At 55.6% G+C, this 13,260-nt stretch overlaps 1 protein-coding gene across 3 annotated transcripts in view; it reads left to right on the top strand.

Moving 5' to 3' along the window:
- The first annotated feature begins 1,981 nt into the window (after window positions 1-1,981).
- The window catches only part of LOC100078729 (WT1 associated protein), a 46,182-nt gene continuing 34,903 nt past the window's right edge, over window positions 1,982-13,260 (top strand). Inside the window, exon 1 of one of the 3 annotated variants that reach the window (XM_029052426.2) lies at window positions 1,982-2,163. The gene's annotated coding sequence lies outside the window, so the exon portion shown is untranslated. Of the gene's footprint in view, window positions 2,164-9,354; window positions 9,398-13,260 lie in introns of those variants that run through there. The other 2 variants (XM_029052418.2, XM_029052432.2) reach the window with 2 other exon arrangements.

The following is a 13,260-nucleotide window of genomic DNA, read 5'->3' as shown; positions in this document are numbered from 1 at the left end:
AGACAAGGGGCAGAGCTGAGATTAGAACCCGGGTCCTTCTGACTCCCAGGCCCGTACTCTGTCCATTTGACCAAACTGCTTCTTGGTCTGGGTGGGCAAGTCTGAGGGTGGCGGGAAGGGGAGTCCAGTTCTGGACACGGCAGAGTTCCCCAGGGCTTACCCGAGGTCACGCAGCTGGAAAGTGACCGATCCGGGATTAGAACCCAGGTCCTTCCCACTCCCAGGCCGGTGCTCCGTCCGCTAGGCCTCACTGCTTCTAAACCTTACTCACCGGCCCAGTCTGTCGTCACCCCCGGCCCCAAAAGCCCATTCCAGGTCTCCAGCTGCTCCTGTCACTTTGGGCAGGTTTAAAGCCTTTCTCCTCAGCGTGGCTTCCCTGAGGCTGACCAGGTCCTACAGGTAGTTACGGTGCGATCCAGCCTCACCGTTGCGTCTGTTCCTCTCCATCCAAACCGCTACCGGGTTAGTACAATCACTCATTCTATCCCGACTGGATTACTGCATCAGCCTCCCCTCTGATCTGGTCTGTATTTCACTCCGCCGCCCGGATCCTCTTCCTGCAGCAACGCTCCGGGCGTGTCACTCCCCTCCTTCAAAACCTCCAGCGGCTGCCCATCGACCTCCGCCCGAAACAAAAACTCCTCACTCTGGGCTTCGAGACTCTCCATCGCCTCGCCCCCTCCCACCTCACCTCCCTTCCCTCTTTCTACGGCGCAGCCCGCACGCTGCGCCCCTCTGCCGCCCGCCTCCTCGCCGGGCCTCGATCTCGCCTGTCGCGACGTCGACCCCTGGTTCTCGTCCTACCCCTGGCCGGGAACGCCGTCCCTCCTCAAATCTGCCAAACAGTCACACTTGCCCCCCTGCTTCAAAGCCTTACCCAAGGCTCACCTCCTCCGAGAGACCCTCCGAGGTTAAGCCCCCCTTTTCCTCAGCTCCCCCTCCCCTCCACGTCGCCCCGACTCGCTCCCTTTTCTCTCCTCCCCTCTGCCCGCTCCACAATACTTGTGGATATATGTACCTATCTATAATTCTACGTATTTATGTTGATGCCACTTGTTTTGATGTCCGTCTCCCCCGTTCTAAACTGTAAGCCCGCTGTGGGCAGGGATTGTCTTTGTTGCCGAATTGTACTTTCCAAGGGTTTAGCACAGTGCTCGGCACACAGTAAGCGCTCGATAAATATGTTTTAATAAATGAATGAATGAACATCCCTCCCTTTTTCCTAGAATCCCGCTGCACCCAACTCCACCACAGGGCCAGTCAACTTGAAATTAGTCCTGTCCAGAGACCTGAGTCGGGGTCAATCAGATCAAGAATCCACTCATCCTGGGGTCTGGGATTTCCAAGGATAGAAATACTAGCTCCGTATACTCGCTGTGGAGCGGGAACGTGTCTTTTATATCGTTCTCTTGTCCTCTCCCAAGCAATTAGGACAGTGCTCAGCATACAGTATGGGCTCCACAAATGCGATTGATTTATATCATGTGGAATACTTTTCATTTGAAAAAACATTTTTCAAGAATTGCTCTGTGTACTGTCTTTTCTTAGATGCCTTCCAATTGAAAGGTTTTCATAGGCGGCTTTGAAGTAGTTGTGGACGCAAAAAGCGCAATGGCTGTACACAGCCATAAAAGAAGTTTGGCAATGGGCTGCCACTGTTAAGCTTTTTGCCTTTGCAAACTCAACCCTTTCCGGACAACGTCAACCCAGGAAGCTTTTATAAAACCAGCGGCGGGCATCTCATCCTAGAATAAACGAAAGGGGAAAGACTCGGAATGTTTCCCGCGGAGGGTACAACCAGTCCTCTGTTTTAGAATCACTTGGGATGACTTTCTAATGAGACAGGTACCGTATGAGACAAGTAGAAGAGCCTCGTGGTCAAACTAGACGGTCCAGTTTTCAGCTGGCCCGTGCCCTGTCCGGTACGGTTTGGTCATGGGTGTTTTTCTGCCCGTTATTTACATTTTCAGGGCCCGGCCTCACTCCGCTCGAACCGCCCGCCGTCGGGTTTTCAGCCTGGATGCGCTGGCCGCGTTCATCCGACCCGGGAAAGGACCGCAGAGGCTCTGGAGCAATTCAGAGGGTCGGCGTATCCTAGATCTGGGCCGACCCCACAAAATCTCGGCTGTCTGCCTCTGTGACATCATGCTCTGTGCCAGTGTGGTACGTATAATTTCACACTTCATTCACTCCATCGTACCTATTGAGCGCTTACTGCGTGCACAGCACTGTCCTAAGCATTGGGGTGAGTACAACATAACCATACGCGGACACATTCCCCGCCCGTGACGAGCTTACCGTCTAGAGGGGGAGACAGACATTAATATTCATTCATTCAATAGCATTTGTTGAGCGCTTACTATGTGCAGAGCGCTGGACTAAGCGCTTGGACCGTACAGATCGCTAACAGATAGAGACGGTCCCTGCCCTTTGACGGGCTCACGGTCTAATCGGGGGAGACGGACGGACGGGAACAATAGCAAGAAGTAGAATCAGGGGGATGATATCAATAAGTAATATTACAGATATGTATGTAAGTGCTGGGAGGCTGGGATCTCGGGGCCCTGTTCTTTGGAACAGGGCTTGGGAGTCAGAGGTCATGGGTTCAAATCCCGGCTTTACCACTTGTCAGCTGGGTGACTGTGGGCAAGTCACTTAACTCCTCTGTGCCTCGGTTGCCTCGTCTGTAAAATGGGGATGAAGACTGTGAGCCCCATGTGGGACAACCTGATTACCCTGTATCCACCCCGGCGCTTAGAACAGTGCTTGGCACATAGTAAGCGCTTAACAAAGACCAACATTATTATTATTATTATTATTATTTGGAATATCATCACCGGCCGCCCGAGAGACAAGACAGGATGTGATATTGCTTGAAGCTCATTAGCTGGACTCATGTACAGAGCTGTATTTTTAAACTGTCCTCTCCCAAGCGCTTAATAGGAATCACGGTATTTGTTAAGCGCTTACTAGGTGCCGGGCACTCCCCTAAGCGCTGGGGTGGATCCAAGCAGATCAGGTTGGACACGGTCCCTGTCCTAAGGAGGCTCACCGTCGCAATCCTCATTTTCCAGATAACTGAGGTCCAGAGAAGTGAAGTGACTTGCCCGAGTCCCCCAGCGGACAAGAGGCAGGGCCGGGATTAGAACCCACGACCTGCTGACTCCCAGGGCCGTGCTCTATCCTCTACGCCATTCTGCTTCTCCGGTGCTCTGCACGCGGGGCGACCTCGCTAAATCCGATCGACCGACTGACTCGCAAGACGCCCGAGATGGCGCTAAGACGAATCTAGGATAGGAATACCGACTGTTCATTCTAGACGGGACAAGCCCGTTTCCCGAAGGAGACCTTTATTTGCCCTTGATTTGAGCGACACGGACCTCGCCTTTCCGCCGGGCCACATTAAAGCCTAGGTCCAATAATAGTAGAAATAATAATGACATTTAAGTGCTTACTGCCGTCGGCGTCGGCGGTGGTATTTATGGAGTGCTTGATGGGTACTTGGTATTCATTCATTCAATAGTATTTATTGAGCGCTTACTATGTGCAGAGCACTGTACTAAGCGCTTGGAACGGACAAGTCGGCAACAGATGGAGACGGTCTCTGCCCTTAGACGGGTTTACGGTCTAATCGGGGGAGACGGACAGACGAGAACAATAGCAATAATTCATTCAGTAGCATTTATTGAGCGCTAACTAGGTGCAGAGCACTGTACTAAGCGCTTGGAATGGACACGTCGGCAACAGGTAGAGACGGTCCCTGCCCTTTGACGGGCTTACGGTCTAATCGGGGGAGACGGACAGACGAGAACAACAGCAATAATTCATTCAGTGGTATTTATTGAGCGCTAACTAGGTGCAGAGCACTGTACTAAGCGCTTGGAATGGACACGTCGGCAACAGATAGAGACGGTCCCTGCCCAAGGACGGGCTCACGGTCCAGATAAGACACAGTCCCTGTCCCCCGTGGGGTTCCCAATCTAATAAGGAGGGAGAACAGCTCTTTCATCCCCATTTTACATGAGAGGAGACGGAATCACGGAGAAGCCAAGTGACTTGCCCAAGGTCACACAGCAGGCACAGAGCGGCACTGAGATTGGAAGCCGGGTCTTCGGATTCCCAGTCCCCTGCTCTCTCCGCCGGGCCACCCTGCCTCTGGAAGTCTCGACAATCTGCGGTTTCCAACCTGTTATTGAGAGAGAGAAAAGGGTGAAAACAATCATTTAAAACCACCTTCCGCTTTCAAGTCAATGATTTTTCCATTGAGCGTCTACTGAGCGGAAGCGGCGCGACCTAGGGGAAAGAGCATGGGCCTGGGGGTCAAAGGACCTGGGTTCTAATTCTGGCTCTGTCACCTGTCTGCTGGGTGACATTAGGCGAGTCACTTCACTTGTCTTTATCGGTCCGTCTCCCCCGATTAGACCGTGCGCCCGTCAACGGGCAGGGACCGTCTCTATCTGTTACCGATCTGTCCATTCCAAGCGCTTAGTCCAGTGCTCCGCACATAGTAAGCGCTCAATAAATACTATTGAATGAACGAATGAATTCTTTGCGCCCGAGTTACTTCATCTGTTAAATGGGGATTGAGAGTGTGAGCCCCATGTGGGGCAGGGACTTTGTCCCGCCCGATAATCTCGCGTCTACCCCGGAGCTTAGTACTGCGCCAGGCATGTAGTAAGCGCTTAACAGCTACCATAAAAAAAAGTCCGAGGGAGAGAACCACCGGTGGAGGTTCGATATGGGCTTACTAGGTGCCGGGCACTATACTAAGCGCTGGGGTGGATCATCGAGAAACAGGGTGGCCTCCGGATAGATCTGTTGCCAAATTGTCCGGTCCAAGCGCTTAGTCCAGTGCTCTGCACATAGTAAGCGCTCAATAAATACGATCGGATGAATGAATAGACCACGGGCCTACGGGTCGGAAGGACTTGGGTTCCAACCCTGCCTCTGGCCGGCTGTGTGACCCTGGGCAAGTCACTTCACTCCCCTGTACCTCAGTTACTTCTTCTGTAAAATGGGGATTCATAATGTTGGTATCTGTTAAGGTGCCGAGCACTGTTCTAAGCGCTGGGGGAGAGACGGGGGCATCAGGTTGTCCCCCGTGAGGCTCACGGTCTTCATCCCATTTTCCAGATGAGGGAACCGAGGCCCCCGAGAAGTGAAGTGACTCGCCCACAGTCACACAGCTGCCAAGTGGCGGGGCGGGGATTCGAACCCATGACCTCTGACTCCGAAGCCCGGGCTCTTTCCTGCTTCTCTGGGATTAAGACTGGGAGCCCTCTGTGGGACACGGACCGTGTCCCACCCGACGATCTTGTATCTACCCCAGCACTTAGTACCGTGGCCTTGCCAGACTCGGCCCCAGTTTTCATCTCCCGCTCCCTCCTGCGTCGCCCTGACCTACTCCCTTCACTCTTCCCCCCCATCCCCACGGCGCCTGGGTACGTATCTGTAATTTTATTTATTTGTACCCGTGTCCGTCTCCCCTCCCACCACGGATGGTAAGATCGTTGCGGGCCGAGACCGTCGCGGCTTATGGTCGTATTCTAATGATAATAATAAAGATGGTATTTAATAATGACGGGGGTATTTGTTAAGCGCTTACTATGTGCCAAGCTCCGTACCGAGCGCGGGGGAGGATACAGACTTGTTCATTCCAAGCGCTTAGTCCAGCGCTCTGCACATAGTAAGCGCTCAATAAAGACTACTGAATGAATGAATGAATGAATGCAGACAAATCAAGTTGGACACGGTCCCTGTCCCACCTGGGGGCTCACGGTCTTCATCCCCATTTTGCAGATGAGGTCACTGAGGCCCAGGGAAGTGATCTGCCCAGCATCACGCAGCAGACAAGCGGTGGAGCCGGGGTTTGAACTCATGACCTTCTGACTCCCAGGCCCGGGCTCCATCCACCACGCCACGTTGCTTATACTTTTCCAAGCGCTTAGTAGAGCGCTGTGCACTCTGTAAGCGCTCAGTTAATCCGATCGAAGTGCTTAACAAATACCATAAAAAAAGAATCTGCGATCCACCCGGGCACCGTTCCTGGGGGTAACCCCAACCCCTGGCTTTTATTAATAATAATAATAATAATAATAATAATGTTGGTATTGGTTAAGCGCCTACTATGGGCCGAGCACCGTTCTAAGCGCTGGGGAGGACACAGGGGAATCGGGTCGTCCCCCGTGGGGCTCACGGTCTTCATCCCCATTTTACAGATGAGGTCACCGAGGCACCGAGAAGCCAAGTGACTCGCCCACGGTCACCCGGCCGAGCCGGGATCCGAACCCCTGACCTCTGCCTCCCAAGCTCTTTCCACTGAGCCACGCTGCTTTTATCAGTTCCCGGGCCTGGGTTAAGGGGGTGGTTACGATCTAGCTCCCTTTAGACGCTGAGCTGGTTGGGGGCGGGGATCGTCGCTCCCGATCGCCGCATTGTACTTTCCCAAGCGCGTAGTACAGTGCTCCGCACACCGTAGGCGCTTAATAAGTAGGAATGAATGAAGCTCTGGTCCCATCCTCCTCACTGTGCCTCGCCGTCGACCCCCGGCCCACGTCCTCGCGCGGTCCCGGAAGGCCCTCCCGCCTCACCTCCGCCCAACTAAGTCTCTTCCCCTCTTCCAAGCCCTGCTGAGAGCTCACCTCCTCCGGGAAGCCTTCCCAGGCCGAGCCCCCCGTTTCCTCCGCTCCTCCCCATTCCCCCTACTCCCTCCCTCTGCTCCACCCCGGCTCCCGACCCCCCAGCACTTGTGGGTCTATATGTGCATATTTATAATTTCTATTTATTCTATTCACGATGTGTATATGATTCCATTTATTCATTCAGTAGTATTTATTGGGCGCTTACTGTGTGCAGAGCCCTGGACTTCGGCCCTCATCTGTCGATGGGCTTGACGCCTGTTGACTGGTCCGGACGCCCGTCTCCCCCGCCTTCTAGACCGTGCGCCCGTCGTGGGCAGGGAGCGTCTCTCTCGGTCGCTGGGTTGGGCTTTCCAAGCGTCTGGTACGGTGTTCTGCCCACGGTAGGCGCTCCGTAAGTACGTCTGAAGGAAAGCTGGTCCCGCTGAGCTCCCCTGGAAGCCCGTCGAAGGGCAGGCGCTGTCTCTGTTACCCATTTGTCCGTTCCACGCGCTTAGTACAGTGCTCTGCACGTAGTAAGCGCTCACTAAATTGATTCTATTTAGTTGCCATTGTTTTTACGAGACGTTCTTCCCCTCGGCTCTATTTATTGCCATCGTTCTCGTCTGTCCGTCTCCCCCGGTTAGACCGTAAGCCCGTCAAACGGCAGGGACTGTCTCTATCTGTTGCCGACTTGTTCATTCCAAGCGCTTAGTACAGTGCTCTGCACGTAGTAAGCGCTCAATAAATACTACTGAATGAATGAATAAATACCACTGAATGAACGAACGGTCCGGACACAGACCGCGTCCCCTCTTTCCCTCTGCTCCTCCCGCCCCCCACGGCACTTGGGCCTATCGGTAGCTACTATTTGGCTATTTATTTTATTAATGACGTGTATCGATCTGCGATTCTATCCATCTCGATGGTATCGCCGCCTACTTGTTGGGTTTCGCTGTCCGTCCCCCCCGTCCTCCGCAGGTCACGATGATGATGATGGCGCCTGTTCAGCGCTCGCTCCGCGCAAAGCACTGTTCTGAGCGCCGGGGAGGATACAAGGTGATCGGGTGGTGTCCCCCGTGGGGCTCGCGGGCTTCATCCCCATTTTACAGACGAGGTCACTGAGGCCCAGGTAGGAAGCGCTCAATAAATACGGTCGAATGGTAACATGATTATGATGATTCCCCTGTGTCTCCCCCAACGCTTAGCACAGTGCTCTGCCCCTAGTGAGCGCTTCACCCACACTAACATGATTATTATGATTCCCCTGCGTCTCCCCCAGCGCTCAGAACAGTGCTCTGCACCTAGTAAGCGCTTCACCAATACCACAATTTATTATTTTTTCTTTCCTGAAGGGAGGAGGGAGTCCGATGGAGGGAAGGCATGGCTCAGTGGAAGGAGCCCGGGCTTGGGAGCTGGAGGTCATGGGTTCGATTCCCGGCTCTGCCCCTTGTCAGCTGGGTGACTGTGGGCGAGTCACTTCACTTCTCTGGGCCTCAGTGACCTCCTCTGTCAAATGGGGATGAAGACTGGGTCTCACATGGGACCACCTGATGACACTTTATCTCTCCCAGCGCTTAGAACAGTGCTCTGCACATAGTAAGCGCTTCACAAATACCAACATTATTATTATGAGGGGAAGGAGGGAGTCGGATGGAGGGGAAGGAGGGAGTCGGATGGAGGGGCGGCATGAGGGGGAGGAGGGAGTCGGATGGAGGGAAGGCATGAGGGGGAGGAGGGAGGCGGATGGTGGGAAGGCATGACGGGAGGAGGAGGGAGTCATATGGAGGGGAGGAGGGAGTTCGAGTCGGATGGAGGGAAGACATGAGGGGAGGAGGGAGTCGGATGGAGGGGAGGAGGGAGTCGGATGGAGGGAAGCCATGGAGGGGAGGAGGGAGTCCTATGGAGGCAAGGCATGAGGGGGAGGAGGGAGTCAAGGAGGGGAGGAGGGAGTTGGAGTTGGATGGAGGGAAGGCGGGGGGGGGGGAGGAGGGTGGCGGATGGAGGGGAGGAGGGAGGCGGATGGAGGGAAGGCATGAGGGGGAGGAGGGAGTCGGATGGAGGGGAGGCATGAGGGGAGGAGGGAGTCGGATGGAGGGAAGGCAGGAGGGGGAGGAGGATGGAGGGGAGGAGGGAGTCCTATGGAGGGAAGGCAGGAGGGGGGGGAGGGAGTCCTATGGAGGGCAGGAGGGAGTTGGAGTCGGATGGAGGGAAGCCAGGAGGGGGAGGAGGCAGGCGGATGGAGGTGTGAGGGGGAGGAGGGCGTCCTGTGGAGGGCAGGAGGGAGTTGGAGTCGGATGGAGGGACGGCGTGAGGGGCAGGAGGGCGTGGGAGTGGTCGGGGCGCCCTGAAGGAGGGAGCTGGGCGTGGGCCCGGCCCGGCCCGGCTGCCCGCAGGCCTCGCCTCCCGGCATGCTCCGCGCCCGAAGTCTGGCCAAGCTTGGCCTTCCTTCTGCCCCCCGCCGCCTCCGCCGCCTCCGCCATCGCCATCGCCTCCTTTCTCCTCCGCCCCGCCCTCCACCCGCCCTCTCCCCGGGCCCGGCGGGGGGCGGGGACGACGCCGGAGCCCCGGCCGGGGGAGTGCCGGGCCCGGCGCCGCCATGGCGGGGCGGAGGGGCGGAGCCCGGCCGGGCGCGGGGGGGATGACGGGGCCTCGTTGCCTCCTCCGCCGCCATTTTGTGGCAGGCCGACCCGCGGAGAAAGGGGAGGGCGGGCGGCCGCAGCGGGCCCAGGGGCGGCGGCGGCGGCGGCGGCGGCCCGGGGACGACGACGACGGAGGAGGTGAGTGCGGCCTCCCCTTCTCCTTCCATCCTTCCTTCCTTCCTTCCTTGCCCCGCCGGAGGAGGAGGCGCTGCGCGCGTCCCCCATGGCGCCGGTCCTGGCCGGCCGGCCGGTCCTTCCCCCGGCCTGGGCCTTCCTTCGCCTGGGGCTGTCCGTGGGGGCGGGGGCGATGGGACGGGGCCTGGTGGAGAGTTCAGCCCTTCGACCCACGCTTAATAATGTCGCTCTGTGGTAAGCGCTGACCTGAGCGCCGGGGGAGACCCAGGCCGATCATAACCATCGGGGGGGGGGGGTGGGGGTTAAGCGCTGACTAGGTGCACAGCGCTGGTCTAAGCGCTGGGGGAGACACGGGGGAATCATCAGAATCATAATATTGGTATGGGTTAGGCGCTGACTAGGTGCAGAGCACTGTGCCAAGCGCTGGGGGAGACGGGAATCAGTAATAATGGTGTTGGCGTGGGTGAAGCGCTCACTAGGTGCAGAGCACTGTGCTAAGCGCTGGGGGAGACACAGGGGAATCATCATAATCATGTTAGTGTGGGTGAAGCGCTCACTAGGGGCAGAGCACTGTGCTGAGCGTTGGGGGAGACACAGGGGAATCATCATAATCATGTTAGTGTGGGTGAAGCGCTCACTAGGGGCAGAGCACTGTGCTAAGCGTTGGGGGAGACACAGGGGAATCATCATAATAGTATTGGTATGGGTTAAGCGCTGACTAGGTGCAGAGCACTGTGCTGAGCGTTGGGGGAGACACAGGGGAATCATCGTAATCATGTTGGTGTGGGTGAAGCGCCTACTAGGTGCAGAGCACTGTGCTGAGCGTTGGGGGAGACGCAGGGGAATCATCGTAATCATGTTGGTGTGGGTGAAGCGCCTACTAGGTGCAGAGCACTGTGCTGAGCGTTGGGGGAGACGCAGGGGAATCATCGTAATCATGTTGGTGTGGGTGAAGCGCCTACTAGGTGCAGAGCACTGTGCTGAGCGTTGGGGGAGACGCAGGGGAATCATCATAATAGTATTGGTATGGGTTAAGCGCTGACTAGGTGCAGAGCACTGTGCTGAGCGCTGGGGGAGACACAGGCTAATAATAACAATCAGGTTGGTGTGGGTTAAGCGCCGACTAGGTGCAGAGCACTGTGCTAAGCGCTGGGGGACACACAGGGTCATCAGGTGCACCCACGGGAGGCTCACAGTTAATCCCCATTTTACAGATGAGGGAACTGAAGCCCAGAGGAGTTAAGTGACTTTATAATAATAATGTTGGTATTTAAGCGCCGACTAGGTGCAGAGCACTGTGCTAAGCGCTGGGGGAGAGGCAGGGTCATCAGGTGGTCCCACGGGAGGCTCACAGTCTTCATCCCCAACTTACAGATGAGGGAACTGAGGCACAGAATATCCTGTTGGTATTTGTTAAGCGCTTACTAGGTGCAGAGCACTGTTTTAAGCGCTGGGGGAGAGACAGGGGAATCATAATAATCATGTTGGTATTAAGCGCTTACCAGGTGCAGAGCACTGTTCTAAGCGCTGGGGGAGAGACAGGGGAATCATAATAATCATGTTGGTGTTGGTTAAGCGCTTACTAGGTGCAGAGCACTGTTGTAAGCGCTGGGGGAGATACAGGGGAATCATAATAATAGTATTGGTATGGGTTAAGCGCTTACTAGGTGCAGAGCACTGTTCTAAGCGCTGGGGGAGAGACAGGGTCATCAGGTTGTCCCACGTGAGGCTCACCGTTGATCCCCATTGTACAGATGAGGTAACTGAGGCCCAGAGAAGTGAAGAGACTTTGTAATAATAATGATGTATTTGTTAAGCGCTTACTATTTGCAGAGCGCTGTTTGAAGCGCCGCGGGAGAGACAGGGTAATAATGTTGATATTTGTTAAGCGCTTACTCTGTGCAGAGCACTGTTCTGAGCGCTGGGGGAGAGACGGGGTCATCAGGTTGTCCCATGTGAGGCTCACAGTTGATCCCCATTTTAATAATGTTGATATTTGTTAAGTGCGTACTATGTGCAGAGCACTGTTCTGAGCGCTGGGGGAGAGACAGGATAATAATAATAATGTTGGTATTTGTTAAGCGCTTACTCTGTGCAGAGCACTGTTCTAAGCGCTGGGGGAGAGACAGGGTCATCAGGTTGTCGCACGTGAGGCTCACAGTTAATCCCCATTTTAATAATGTTGATATCTGTTAAGCGCTTACTCTGTGCAGAGCACTGTTCTAAGTGCTGGGGGAGAGACAGGGTCATCGGGTTGTCCCATGTGAGGCTCACAGTCTTCCTCCCCATTTTACAGATCGGGTCACTGAGGCCCAGTGAAGTGACTTTAAAATAATGTTGGTATTGGCTAAGCACTGACTACGTGCAGAGCCCTGTTCGAAGCGTTGCGGGAGAGACGGTAATAATGTTGGTATTGGCTAAGCGCTTAGTCTGTGCCGAGCACTGTTCGAAGCGCTGGGGGAGAGACAGGGTCATCAGACTGTCCCACCTGAGGCTCCCAGTTAATCCCCATTTTACAGATGAGGTAACTGAAGCACAGAGAAGTGAAGTGTCTTTATAATAATAATGTTGGTATTTGTTAAGCACTTACTAGGGGCAGAGCAGTGTTCCAAGCGCTGCGGGAGAGACAAGGTAATAATAATGTTGGTATTTAAGCGCTGACTATGTGCAGAGCACTGTGCTAAGCGCTGGGGGAGAGACAGGGTCATCGGGTTGTCCCACTTGAGGCTCACAGTTAATCCCCATTTTAATAAGGTAGATATTTAAGCGCTTACTAGGTGCAGAGCACTGTTTTAAGCAGTGGGGGAGAGACGGGGAGTGAGGTCTTCCCACGTGAGGCTCACAGTCCTCATCCCCATTTTACAGATGAGGGAACTGAGGCCCAGTGCCCAGCGTGGGCCAATCTAGGGGTCCATTTGGCATCGTCCTGCTGGGATGCGGAGACCCCCCGCTTTCAAAAGGAGCCCCGGGTTTGCAGCACCGCCGCCGGGGGAAGCCCCCCACCCCCCCTTCCACCTTCCTTTTTTTATTTTTGGAGTCAGTCCTTGACGAGCGGCCGTTACTTCCACCTCCTCTGCCCCTTCTCTCCCCATCTGGTTGTAAAGAAGCGGAAAAGATAGTGCCCGGGTGCAGGGGTTCCCCTAAAAATAATGTTGGTATCTGTTAAGCGCTTACTATGTGCAGAGCACTGTTCTGAGCGCCGGGGGAGAGACAGGGTCATCAGGTTGTCATCCGTGAGGCTCACAGTTAATCCCCATTTGAAAGATGAGGTCACTGAGAAGTGAAGTGACTTGCCCAAGGTCACACAGCTGACAAGGGGCAGAGCTGGGATTCGAACCCATGACCTCGGGCTCCCAAGCCCGGGCTCTCTCGGCCGAGCCACGCGTTGGAAATGGTTGGGTTAACAGGGCGGGAGGCGTGTGACGTCTGCCGAGCCGCACCTGTGGGCCTTGGAAGGAAGGGGAAAGACGAGCCTGGGAGCCAGTGAGGGGGTCAAGTGGCAGGAGGAGGTCCTCGAAGTCTATTTGGAAAAAAAAAGATAATAATAACGTCGGTATTTGTTAAGCGCTTACCCTGTTCCAAGCCCTGGGGTGGATACAGGGTCACCAGGCCGTCCCACGTGAGTCTTCACCCCCGTTTTCCAGACGAGGCGCGGCGAAGTGACTTGCCCGCATTCCCCCAGCTGACGAGGGGCCGCGGCGGGATTCGAACCCGTGACCTCTGACTCCCCGGCCCGGGCCCTTTCCACGCCGCCCGAGCGTGCCCCCGAGTTGGCGTCCCAAAGCCGGTACCGGGGGAAGAAGGAGCGTTAGCATTTTCGGGGAGATGGGCGGGTCGCCCGATGCCTCCCTTTCCCTCGGCCTGCT

Source organism: Ornithorhynchus anatinus, chromosome 2 (assembly GCF_004115215.2).
Source record: "Ornithorhynchus anatinus isolate Pmale09 chromosome 2, mOrnAna1.pri.v4, whole genome shotgun sequence".
Classification (NCBI taxonomy): domain Eukaryota; kingdom Metazoa; phylum Chordata; class Mammalia; order Monotremata; family Ornithorhynchidae; genus Ornithorhynchus; species Ornithorhynchus anatinus.
The sequence above is the reverse complement of the archived record's forward strand: the minus strand, read 5'-3'. Positions and strand labels throughout refer to the sequence as shown.